This window comes from Belonocnema kinseyi, chromosome 1, assembly GCF_010883055.1.
Source record: "Belonocnema kinseyi isolate 2016_QV_RU_SX_M_011 chromosome 1, B_treatae_v1, whole genome shotgun sequence".
NCBI classification, from domain to species: Eukaryota; Metazoa; Arthropoda; class Insecta; order Hymenoptera; family Cynipidae; genus Belonocnema; species Belonocnema kinseyi.
The window spans coordinates 34697392-34709279 of record NC_046657.1 but is presented as its reverse complement, the minus strand read 5'-3'; positions in this window follow the sequence as shown (position 1 = coordinate 34709279).

Sequence of the window (11888 nt, the reverse complement as noted above, 5' to 3'; positions counted from 1 at the left end):
GAGTAGGATCTTTTCTTTTGAAAGTTGCTTTTCTAATTTTAATAAACTTTTCATTGAGTATCAGAAGTTTTGTGTATTTTAATGAGTTCCCCGGTCCTACAGTAATGTGACGCTCGGGCACTGCGTGACGATTTTTGTGGAGTCGTTACTCTTGTAAACATGCCGCACCGTGCTAAGTTTGAATTTTAAAATGGCCGTATTATTCACTCAATTCGTCACAAAATCGACTTCAGAAATTTCTCGATGCATTTCGTCACGGGATTCGGACACAAGTTATACATCAGCTATACTATGAGCGAACTCTGACGAACTTTGGTCAAAAACTTGTTTAAGACTTAAGCCCTGGTATTTGTTTTTTGGTCCCATAGTGTCCATTTCTATGCGGGCTGTGTCAAGAATTTGGTGTCCCTCTCAATTTCAGACCCTTTATGATTTTGAAACTTGGCAATTTGTTTGTTTTTAGATGGCATTAAGATGTAAAGAAATTAGAACGAGTTTTAGAAATCCAGAAGCGATTTGAAATGAGATTTGAGGCGCGATTACGATCGACTAAAAGAAACAAAGTAATCGTTACGATGAAAACCTTAATTCTAATATTAAATATGAAATAGGAGACCTCCTGTTCGTTAAAACTAATACGGTATTAACAGATGAGTCGACTAAGTTTCAATCTAGAAAGAAAGGACCAAGTGTCATCATTGCAAAGTTACCGTCGATGTTTTTTTACTCGGAACACTGCGCATGACAGTCAAATTTAAATTTTGCAACCAAATTTGAAAGAAGGTGTGAACATCAATTATAGATCAGAAGAAAATGGTCAAAATTTGAATTAATATGAAGGTTCTATTGAATTTGTAAAATCAAACGTCGAGAAAACTAGTGAGGAGTATCTTAAAAAAGGCAAAAAAGGACGGCCAACATTTTACGCCAAGCTCAAGTTCTATCCTCAAACGTAACAAAACAAGAAAAAACCGCAATTAAAGAACTTAATCAAAATAAAGATATTATAATATTACCCACAGACAAAGGCAACACAACAGTAATAATGAATAAAGATGAATATAACAACAAAATCATGGACATTCTAACTGACAATACATACAAAAAACTTAAAAAGGACCCCACAAAAACAACAGTCAGTAAAACAAAAACTCTTCTCAAACAGTCTAAACTTGACAGCCAAACAATATCTAACTTAATACCTACTAATCCCATCTCTCCAAGACTTTACGGGCTCCCAAAAATCCACAAAGAAAACATTCCACTCATACCGATCGTCAGCGCAATAAACTCACCAACTTACAACCTAGCACGTTTCCTCTTTTTACGAAAGTAACAATCTCGGATACAATTTATATTATTCAATCTTTCACACACTTCCCTTCCGAGCTCGTACCTTTGATAGAACACTGTCTGAATAATACTTACTTCTCCTTCAATAACCATTTCTACGAACAGACCTCAGGCGCAGCAATGGGATCCCCAATCTCACCTGTAATAGCCAATGTCTTTATGGAACATCTAGAAATTAAAATCTTTAACCAAGCAAACTCAAACCAGAATTCTGGTTCAGTTACGTTGATGACACATTTGTCATCTGGCGACATGGACGATATGAACTAAATAAGTTTTTCGATTTTATCAATAAATTACATCCTAATAACCAGTTCACCATGGAAATAGAACAAAACGGAAAATGTCCAAAAAGCAAGTCAACACAACCTACAAAAGAAAGAGAGAGAAAAATTGACCATCACCCTACCCTACATCCAAGGTATCATAGAACAAATAGGAAGAATTCTCACCAAACACAACATCCAAACCATATTTAAACCACCTGTGAAAATAGGACAACTACTAAATAACCCTAAAGATAAAAAGGCACCTCTCAGTGATCCAGGAGTATATAAAATCCCTTGTTTTTGTGGCAAAGTTTATATTGGAGAAAACGGCAGAGCGATGAGCCAAAGTATTGAGGAACATGAAAGTAAAGTCAGGCTAAAACATTTCACGCAATCAGCACTAGCTGAACATCATATCGAAACAGGACATAACATTTTATTTGATGAAACAACAGTCATTGCAAAAACACACAACAAATTTCCAAGAAAACATAGAGAATTAATCGAAATCTTAAAACACCCTAAAAACATCAATAGGGACAATGGATATAATGCCAATCCAAATTGGCTTTCGTTCTCCTGGATTTAAAAAAAAAGGCTTGATTGGCCAATCATGTACGACCGGTCCCCAAAGTGGGGCGCTCGGGCCAATCACAGGTATCGTATAGAGTATACCTAAGAACATCATGACCTGATACCTCAGTTTCAGGTCAGTCCTGAAGATGTGAACTGCAATGCTAACAAACGTCGGCAAACAATTCGTAGTATTCTACACTTGTAAAACCCGAAATATCTCTTTTTATCAAAATGAATCATCGTGAAAGCATAAAATCTATTATCAATTCTACTTTATTTGAAAAGAATATCCAGGCTGCAATGCGATTTGAAATTTGAGGTTTGTTAGAGAGACATGAAAACCAAGTTAATTATATGATTTTGTTTGTTCTTAACAATTATGCTTGAAGACCAAGCATTGTTCAAGGATGGCTGAATGTTAGAAAAATACATTTATATATTTTTTTATACAAAGTTGCTCGGTGGCGCTGAAGTGCTAAAAACAGTTGAAGAACGTAAGTGCGGAATTACGATCCTGCCAAGTCTTATTCAGGTTAAATAGTCATAATAACTTCTTATTTTGCAAATGGTTCTCGTAATATTAATTAAAACGTTCATAATTATTCTAAAGTGTGGACTTTCAATGTGTCGATCATCGCTTTAACTCGAGATCATTTTAGTAAATTTCTTTGAACTCTAACAGTATTAAAAATTATTTACAATTAAAAATTTCAAATGACAAAGTTAAAAAACGCTTGAAAGTAAAGTGAACATTTATTCACAAGTACGTTAAGAAAATAATAATTAAAAGCTGTGTACCGCAACCCGGCATGAAATATTTACAATGACTGAGACCTCGGCAGAGATAACGTTGGACCAATAAAGATATCTTTTTCTCGAATCAATGTTTAAACCGTGAAGTATAGGTATATGACGAAATAGAATTAAAAATAGGTTTGAAAACAACATTTTATGTGGTTGTCCATGTTCCACGTGGACAGTTCTCTTTTTTAGTGGCGGATCTAAGAGTTGGCGTCAAGAAATAAGAATTTTTGGACGTGGTATATAAACAGACTTCTAGTATAAATATATGGAAGCATCTCGTAGAGAATTCTTTTGTTAAAATTTACAATAATATAAAATGAACTTCGCTGCTGGTGCTAGAATCCTAGGTTTATTCGTTTTTCTTCATTCTATTGGTAAGTATGTAACAAAATTAATAATAAATTTCATGCAAATTTTTAATAGGAGCTAGACCAAGAAAAATAAATAATGTAGAAACGCGATTGCTGAGTAATATTACCAAGTATATTGAAACAATAGCAACATATGCAAATAACAGGTGTCATATGATGCGTGTTCAAGACCACGTTTTTTGAAATTGAAAGAATCGAAAGAATAATTACTTATTGAGCAGATGAACTAGTCCATATTTTAGTCAATAACTGGCTTCAGTCAAATTAACTTATAATTTCTTTACTAATTATTCCATTAGTCAAATGTATTAAATTATTACTATTTCACTAAGGCTGTTGGAGCCACTTCTACAAAAACGGCGAAATCTATGAAGCAAGCAAAATTTGCGAATAAAATTCGATAATTCGGCTTGAAAACTGCACTTTAAATTTGCGTAGACCCCGGTGGGGGTTTCGGGTTGGCAGGACATTAAGTAAGGCTTTAGTTTTTTGAAAAGAGAATATGTAGGGACTTCTAAAAAGGGAGAGTGAAATTGTGCAGCAACATAGTGAAGTGTACTTAAAGATAGATCCTACCTACGGTATATACAGATTGGGCTATTTTAATCGACGGACCCGAATTTCTCGGTTTGCCCTCAGCTTGATTTTGGAGCTCATTTGAAGGACAAAGTGTTGTTTCAAAAGGGAACCCCTATTTTTGAAACAGGATTCGAAAAGAGCGGAAAACTTTACGTCTGAAATGGTATTTAAGAAATTGCTATGACCTTCAGTAGGTAATTTCAAGGATAAATGTAAAAAAACTGCGGTTGCGATATTTTATTGCGTTTCTGATAGAATAATCATAGTTAATGTACCTTTATGAAAAATATTCAACTCCATTGTGACAACGGCCTTGAAAATGTTGACCTTGATCTGATTTTACAAGGTCATTTAAAGGTCAGAATTGAACGTTAGTCTTGATACTTTATTTATTATCACATTGAAGTTGAATGTTCCTCCTAAAGTTACATTAACTACGATTATTCTATCAGAAAACGCAATTTAATATCTCAAACATCGTTTTTTTATGTCATCAAATGTATGGTTTTTACCATACAGATCTAGCGCAATTGGCCTTTAATAAATTGTTTCCTTTAATAAAGAGATGTTCAAAATGCTAAATAAATAACAAAATTTATCTATACATGGGTCGAAGGTAAATGCCTCTCGCATCGTTTTCTGTGCAGGAAGCCTAAGATTTACGCACCGGTAAAGATAAACGCGCGCCCTCTGTAATAACTTTGCTGCTAGCAGGAAAAACTCGTACAAACGCCATTTGCATTTGTATACTCGTGTATCGGTTGTCTATCGTGCAAGTTTGTTGTACTGCAAAGTCCTTGTACCGCATCCATTTTTATAATCTCCGATCAGCAGCACTCGTTCCGCTCGTGTTGCAAAAGTCGGGCAGGCGTCAAAAGTGAGAGGAAGAGGGCAGAACAAAACTAAGAGCGTCAAAACTCTCCGCGGAGGCGCTTCAGCGAAAAGGAAAGTAAGGATCCTCTTGAGAGGGATGCGACAAACAATGTACCTAATACGGATTGGTTGAGCTGAGTTTACTGGAGACTTCCGGTTAGGTTAGGTGGGGAAGCGGGAGGCAGCTGTACGTCGGCGCAGTGTGTAATTATGGGTGTGTATGACACAACCTTGCATTTAGTCTGAGGTTAAAAATATGATCGTGCTCAGGGAGTCTGACGTCACTTCCTGTCCACTTTCCACGGGTCCGTGAAGGAGGAATATTGTCGCATCCTTCCCTAGAGGATCTTTAGAGGAAAGTAAAAACATGGCTGCACTACGATGTGTCTGTTACAAAACGTGGTTGCTCAGTTTTTAATAAAAATCAAATGTACTTTTTACTAGACATAAAAAAAATAGTATAAGCCACTCAGGCATGAAATTAAGAGCCCATCACTGTGCGATATAATGCCCGAAGCCTCGGGCATCATCAGACAGTGCAGGAATTTCAATTTCCTGTCTGTGTAGTGTAATATACTATTTAAAAATCTTGTATTTTAGAATTCTAGTGAAAATTTAAAAATTATTTTTTTAAACTGAATTTTCAATTTCAATAAAATTTAGATAAATGAAAAATTTAAATACCATTCAGATACATTTAAAATTTAATTAAAGTTAGGTAAATTTGAAATGCAATTCAGCCAGAAGTTTGATTTAAAATTTAAATAAAATTGGGGTATATTTAACCTTGAAACAAAATTTAGTTAAATTTCAAATTCGACTAAAATATACTTAAATTTAAAACGTAAATAGAATTTCAATATAATTTACTTAAATTAGATTCAATAATAAATAAATAATGATATAATAAAAAAAATAATAAATAATAAACATCAGCGATCTTACATGTTTTATGTTTCCTCTTACCATAAAAACAGTTTTTCAATGATTCCAAAGTAAACTTTTTACTAGTTACTTTTCTTTGATAGGAATCCTGCTGCTGATTTTTATTCATTTGTTTACACAAAGATTTCCGTCAAATCGTTTCCAAAGTTGAATAACTTAATCAAATGCAGTCCTCGAGACACGAAAATAGTGTATTTATGTATCTAGGGGTTACTAATTATAAATTTAGGCGTGCAAAAATTCAAAATGGCTGCCATTTTTTTTAACATTTATAAACAAAAACTTTTAAACTCAAACTCAAATAAAAATAATCGACATAAATATTCCTTAAGGCATTGATAGATAACATAAAATAAGCTGTACTTAAAATAAAGGGTGGAACCACCCTTAAATCAAGCAAAACTCCCCCCAAAAATGCTTTTTGACGTTTATTTCGGAAAGGGTGCATAGAAAACAAATTATTTTTTTCAGAAAAATTGTACTTATAACTTATAATTTACAATAAGAATGCTTGCATGCATTTTTTCTCTACGGATCATACTTTCTGAGTAGTCAATCCTCAAAGTAGAGGTGAGGGTTTCACTTCGCAGGTGGCACGCTCCTTCCATGGCTTATGTCTTGAAACAAGATGGTTTTTTAAGGAAAATGTATAAAACTTAAATGTAAATATGAATTTGTCAAAAAATAATCTTTTTGAGATTTTTTCATTGTCAAATGTGCCAGATTTTTGGGTCTTCGAAAATAACCTCTCCGGTTTCTGGGCACCAACCCTTAAGGTTAAAAAAACATCCGCTCATTGACAGGAAAATATGACTGTCAGAAAATAATCTTTTTGAGAATTTTCTAGTGTCAATGGAGTCTCTGATTCTTTGGCTCTTCAAAAATGCAAACATCTAGGTTTATGTTTTTACTAACCGGTTGGTGTTTTTGTATATGGCGGTGGTTTTAATGATTTTTTATTTGGTGCATTCGAGAGCCCAGAATATGCCCATAATCTGGTGCATTTTGTGTGTTCTTAGATTTTATTTTTTACAGGGGGGGGGGTGGTTTTCTGATAATATGGGGTTGTTTTGGGATTTTTTTCGTGCAATCAGGAGCCCAAACTAAGCCAAAATTTATAGTGTTCTTTTTTATCGAATTTGGTTTTTCGTTAGTACTGTGTAAGAAATTTTTAACCAATTCAATATGGTATACTTAATTTTATATCCATTATAAATATTTAAATTACCCCATTTCTATTTCTTCTTACAGGAATAATAAGTTCACACCCAAAACCTGAACGTGGAGATTATAGGAAATTAGAGAAATTATTTCCGCAATCCAACAGTGCAGATTTTCCTCCTATCGAGGAAATAAATAAAGAAAGTTGTTTATCCTTACTTAAACTTCAAAAACGCCCGAGTTACTCATTGAGTGAGCCTGTTAAAACATGCTTAAAAAGGGGTAACTTCATCTTTGCATATCAGGAGTATAACCGTATTACACTACTAGGTGGGTTGTTTCACATACCATTAAACGTTTATCCCGTATTTGACACAAAAAGTCACGTGTGGTATACTCTGTCCCTTGGTGATATACAACAATTGGGTGTGGGTCGTGGTTTGCCATATATTCGCGCGCTTGACGAGGCTCATGCTGAAAAACGTGAGCCTCATCATCAAGTAAACTTAGAAGCACACAATGCAGCAAGAAAAGTAGCATACACTGAAACCAGAAAATACGAATCAACTTTACCACTGCCATGGAAATTCATCGATGAAAGTGTCGTTTTATCAGTCAAGAGATACTACTTTCGAATATATAATGAGGAATACGAACGTCTGGCAGGAGGACCATCAGGAGAACGCTGACGAGTACAATTAATCATTTCAAACTGGCATATGTGGTCTAGTGGTCAGAAGGCTTGCCCCAAATCTCAGCACGTTCAGGACGAGAGTTCAAGAAAAATTCAAATTTAGGAAATTAAGTCAACAAACAAAAAATAGTAGGTGAATAATAGTACTGATATTTTGAAAGGAGGGCACAGCCCCTGGGATGTAGAATCTGCATATTCTTTCCTTCGGGGCAATATAAAGTCAGAAAGCGTCTATAAGTAAATTTGTTTTTAACAATAACAATTTATTCAAATGCAGCTTTATTAAAATTTGAGTTCAATCCATTGGTGGAGGAAGTTTATTAACTGTAGGAATACGCAATAAATATTATTACATATGATGGCTCTTATAATGGCAAAGTGTAAACAGTGTTTATGTTACATAGTAATCAATATTTAAGATACGAGATTGTAATTACGCTTAATTTTGAGTTGAAAATTTAAAAAAATATATTCAGCTGATCTTTAAAAAAAATAATGATCTACTTATTTTCCTGATTAAATGTTGCCTTGGAAGATAAAACTTCATAGTCATAAAAGTAAGTTGAGCGCCGCTGGAAGTTTCCGATCAGTTATTATTTATATGAAAAAGAACACAGAGTTAACTAAGAAAATAAAATTTAGTTTACCAGCATCTATAAAATTATTACCCTTCAATTTTGGAGACAAAACCGAATTTTTCGCTTCATTGAAATAATAGCTCATTTATATATTTTCAAACAATTTAAATTTTTAACCAGATTGTTGCATTTTCAGATACAAAATTAATGTTAAATAAACAAAAAAGCAAATTTTTTTCAACAAGGTAGACCGATTTTTAACTTAAAAAATGAATTCTTAACCAAAAATGTAATACTTATTGTTTCACCTAAAAACTACTTTTCCTTTAAACAAAAAACATTTAATTTTTCAACCGGGAAGATTAGTTTTCTACCAAGAAAGACGATTTCTTAAATTTATGCGAAAAAATAGGAATTATCACCACAGTACATAAGTTTTTAACCAAGTATTTCCCAAGTCGAAATATAGATCCTACTTTGACGCTGCAAGTAGAAGTATTGTCCTTACTTTGCGGCTATTAATTCTACTAGCTCCTGGATAGCCTCTATATTCTTGAGTTTTACTTATGTCTTCTTTAAAGCTCCATATTCTGCGTAGAATTTTTTTTACTTCGTTTTTAACAGTTTGAATGGCTTTAAATAATAAATATAAAAGTATCAAAAGGTGAGAAAGATACAAATCTTTTGCATTGAGTTTTTTCTGTACCACAAAAAATCACTCAAAATTAGTTACCGCAGATTCTGAAGAAATGGATCTTCCTTTCACACAATTTTCTTTTTAATTGAAGAATCGCGAAATTGAATCATTTCAGATTAAAAATTAAGAAAATAGGACAATGTGAAAACCTTAAAAATTCAATATTTCAAGATTAGATCATTGCAAATTATTTATACTTAAAAGCGTTCAAAATTAAATTATTAAAAATTTCAAACATTTGAATTTGTACAATTATAAATTCAAAGCAATCAAGATTTGAAATTCAATATTGAAAACTAAATTGAATCTTTCAAAGTTGAAGCTTCTGAAATTCTAGAATTTAAAATTGTTATTACAGAACGAAATTATAATTTGAACTTCAAGCTAATTAGGCGAATTGTGATAAAATCAATGGATGAATTGAATTATACTCACTCCAATATTCCTGTTAGATTCACTGAATATTCCCATACACGTAATCCTTCAATGTTTTTGGAATTCTTGATATTCTTTATAATCTCAAAGATTTTTGATATTCCAAAATATTCCGAAAAATACCGAAATATTCACAAATATTCTTTAAAGTCTGTTTAATCTTTTGAAATCTTCGGAAATTCGTGGAAATTCTTTAAAACCTATTAAATTTCTAAAAATATATATAGCATTTTTTAAAATATTTTAAAATATTTTTGCATTTAGTTTAAATCTTGTTTAAGTACATAAAATATACAATAATAATTTGTAATATTTCTAAAATCTAAAATCTTAATACCTACATTATTATGCAAATCTCACTATGTTTTCTTCTTGCTCTACTTTTGTTAATTTTTCTTCAAATAATTTTATTCTGTACAGGGAGGTAAAGTGTGAAGCGTTAAATTATAAACAAAAACTAAGCCTCTATTTTGACGCCCCAAATGGAAGATTTCGAAATTTGTGCTTATAAGAGCGCTGAAGCAGGTGCAAAAATCGTGGGGGTATATTCTCTACTTTACAACCTCAGCCCCTACAAATATTAGCGTAAAGAGTGTCAAAGTAGGGCGTATATTTTGACACGGGTTAACCCATTAATGCCTGAATAACAACAAATTTTACAGCAAGCGTGAGGTCCTAGATTTCGATGAAGCTGCTGTACATTTTATTTGAGGCAAATTTTTCCAAGTGTATTAAACACTGGGAAAATGCATTTTTTTACTTAAAATTAACAAAAAATAGTAAAAAGATTTTGTTTATAGTCTTTTAAATGATTGAATCGTGTCGAGCGACCCGTAATACATATGGAAAATTTTCCCCACTTAAAATGTACAGTGGCTTCTTTAAAATCTAGGAACTCAAGCTTGCTGTAAATTTTTTGTTATTCAGTCACTAATGGGTCAAATTTCAAAACAAGAGGTTTATCGTTCTCCAAAAGAAACAAATTCTTAACCACATAATTAAATCTTCAAGTAAAACAAAATAATTATCTACCAAGATTTGTATAGTCAAATTTTCAACTGACAAATTTTCAAAAAAATAGTTATTTTTTCAACCGCAGAAATACATTTTTAACCAAATTTATTTTTTAGCTTAACAATTTAACTAACTTCTTGAAAATTAGTTTTTTCTTTAAATTAATTTGGTAAATTAAACTGGTTCGTCATTTTGAGTTTTTTAATTCAACTACATGGTTGAAAATTTATGTAATTTGTGTAATTCTCATTCATGGGAGTGTAATTCATTGATCCAAATTTTCGGACTTTGGTTTTTAACGGACCTTCACGTTCGAAAATCATGAAATTTTGTTGGTGTTTGTCTGTCTGTGTGTCTGTATTGTAACGTTATTTTTCAATTAAAAATAAAATTGAGTGGTTTCTCTAAATAGCGCACTATGGACCCTAATAAAATGAATGAGCTTGATAGAAATAAGTAACTCAAGATAAAATTTAAAGAAATAATTTAAACTATAACAGAACTGAAATTTTTGGGCGCCAGTCCTTGAATGGAACAGACGTAAATCCCTTTAACCGAGCTGTTAGAAAAGATAAAGGTAGCCAGAACCTGCGTTCCGAAAGGGACAGGTAAAGTCACCGAACGATTAGACGTTTCAGGACGAAAGATAAAAGGAACCTCACCAACTTCAGTCAAAAAAGTATACCCCATTTTCAAACGAACCATAGACTAAAATACCAGAAGGCAAAAAGTGATAGGATAGACAAAAATGAACAAAAGTAAACCAAAACAAAACAAGCGAATTAGGGTCGATGAATCTAATGATCTCAGTCTAACAATAAAATATGGTAGGGTGGGGATTACGTAATTACAAAGTTCACATAATTAATTAAAATATTTGACAAGCATTTATTCCATGTTTTAGAAAAGTTTAACATGAGATAAATCACAGAGGGAAAAGAAAACAATAAAAATAACAATCACGTAACATCTCACAAGATAAAGCATATCAATTATCTTTGAAGGGCCAAATACAGAACATACCCGATAACAGGACATGATCTAGTGTAGCGAAATTTCTGAGATGGCACAATATTAAAAACGGTATATAGAAATCACAAAAAAGGAAATTAGCTCGCATAAAAAAACTCTATTTCAACGGATATGTTAATAAAAGGTTCTTAATCGGCATTTATAAAATAGATGCGATAGTACAAGAAGGCACACATTAAAAAAAAAGGATATGAATAACAGCGAAAAAATCTCGCCTTATACAATTATAAAATAAGCATGCCTAACATTAATAACAGACATGGCGAGGGTTGGAAATATCATAAGATGCGTTGCGTGATCGTAAAAATAATAGAGTATTACAAATGAGTCAAAGATATTATGAGAAGCGTTGCGGCATCAAGCATATGAAAAATTTTTTGTGCAAAGTAGGGGGTATTATAAAAGGGTATATACAGTCTGTCAAGTTAAAGCGTGGGTGGCTTTACTCGCAGTCGGTAAGGTGTATCGACATGATTTTGGTGTCAAAATATTAAGAAGAGCTCCCTC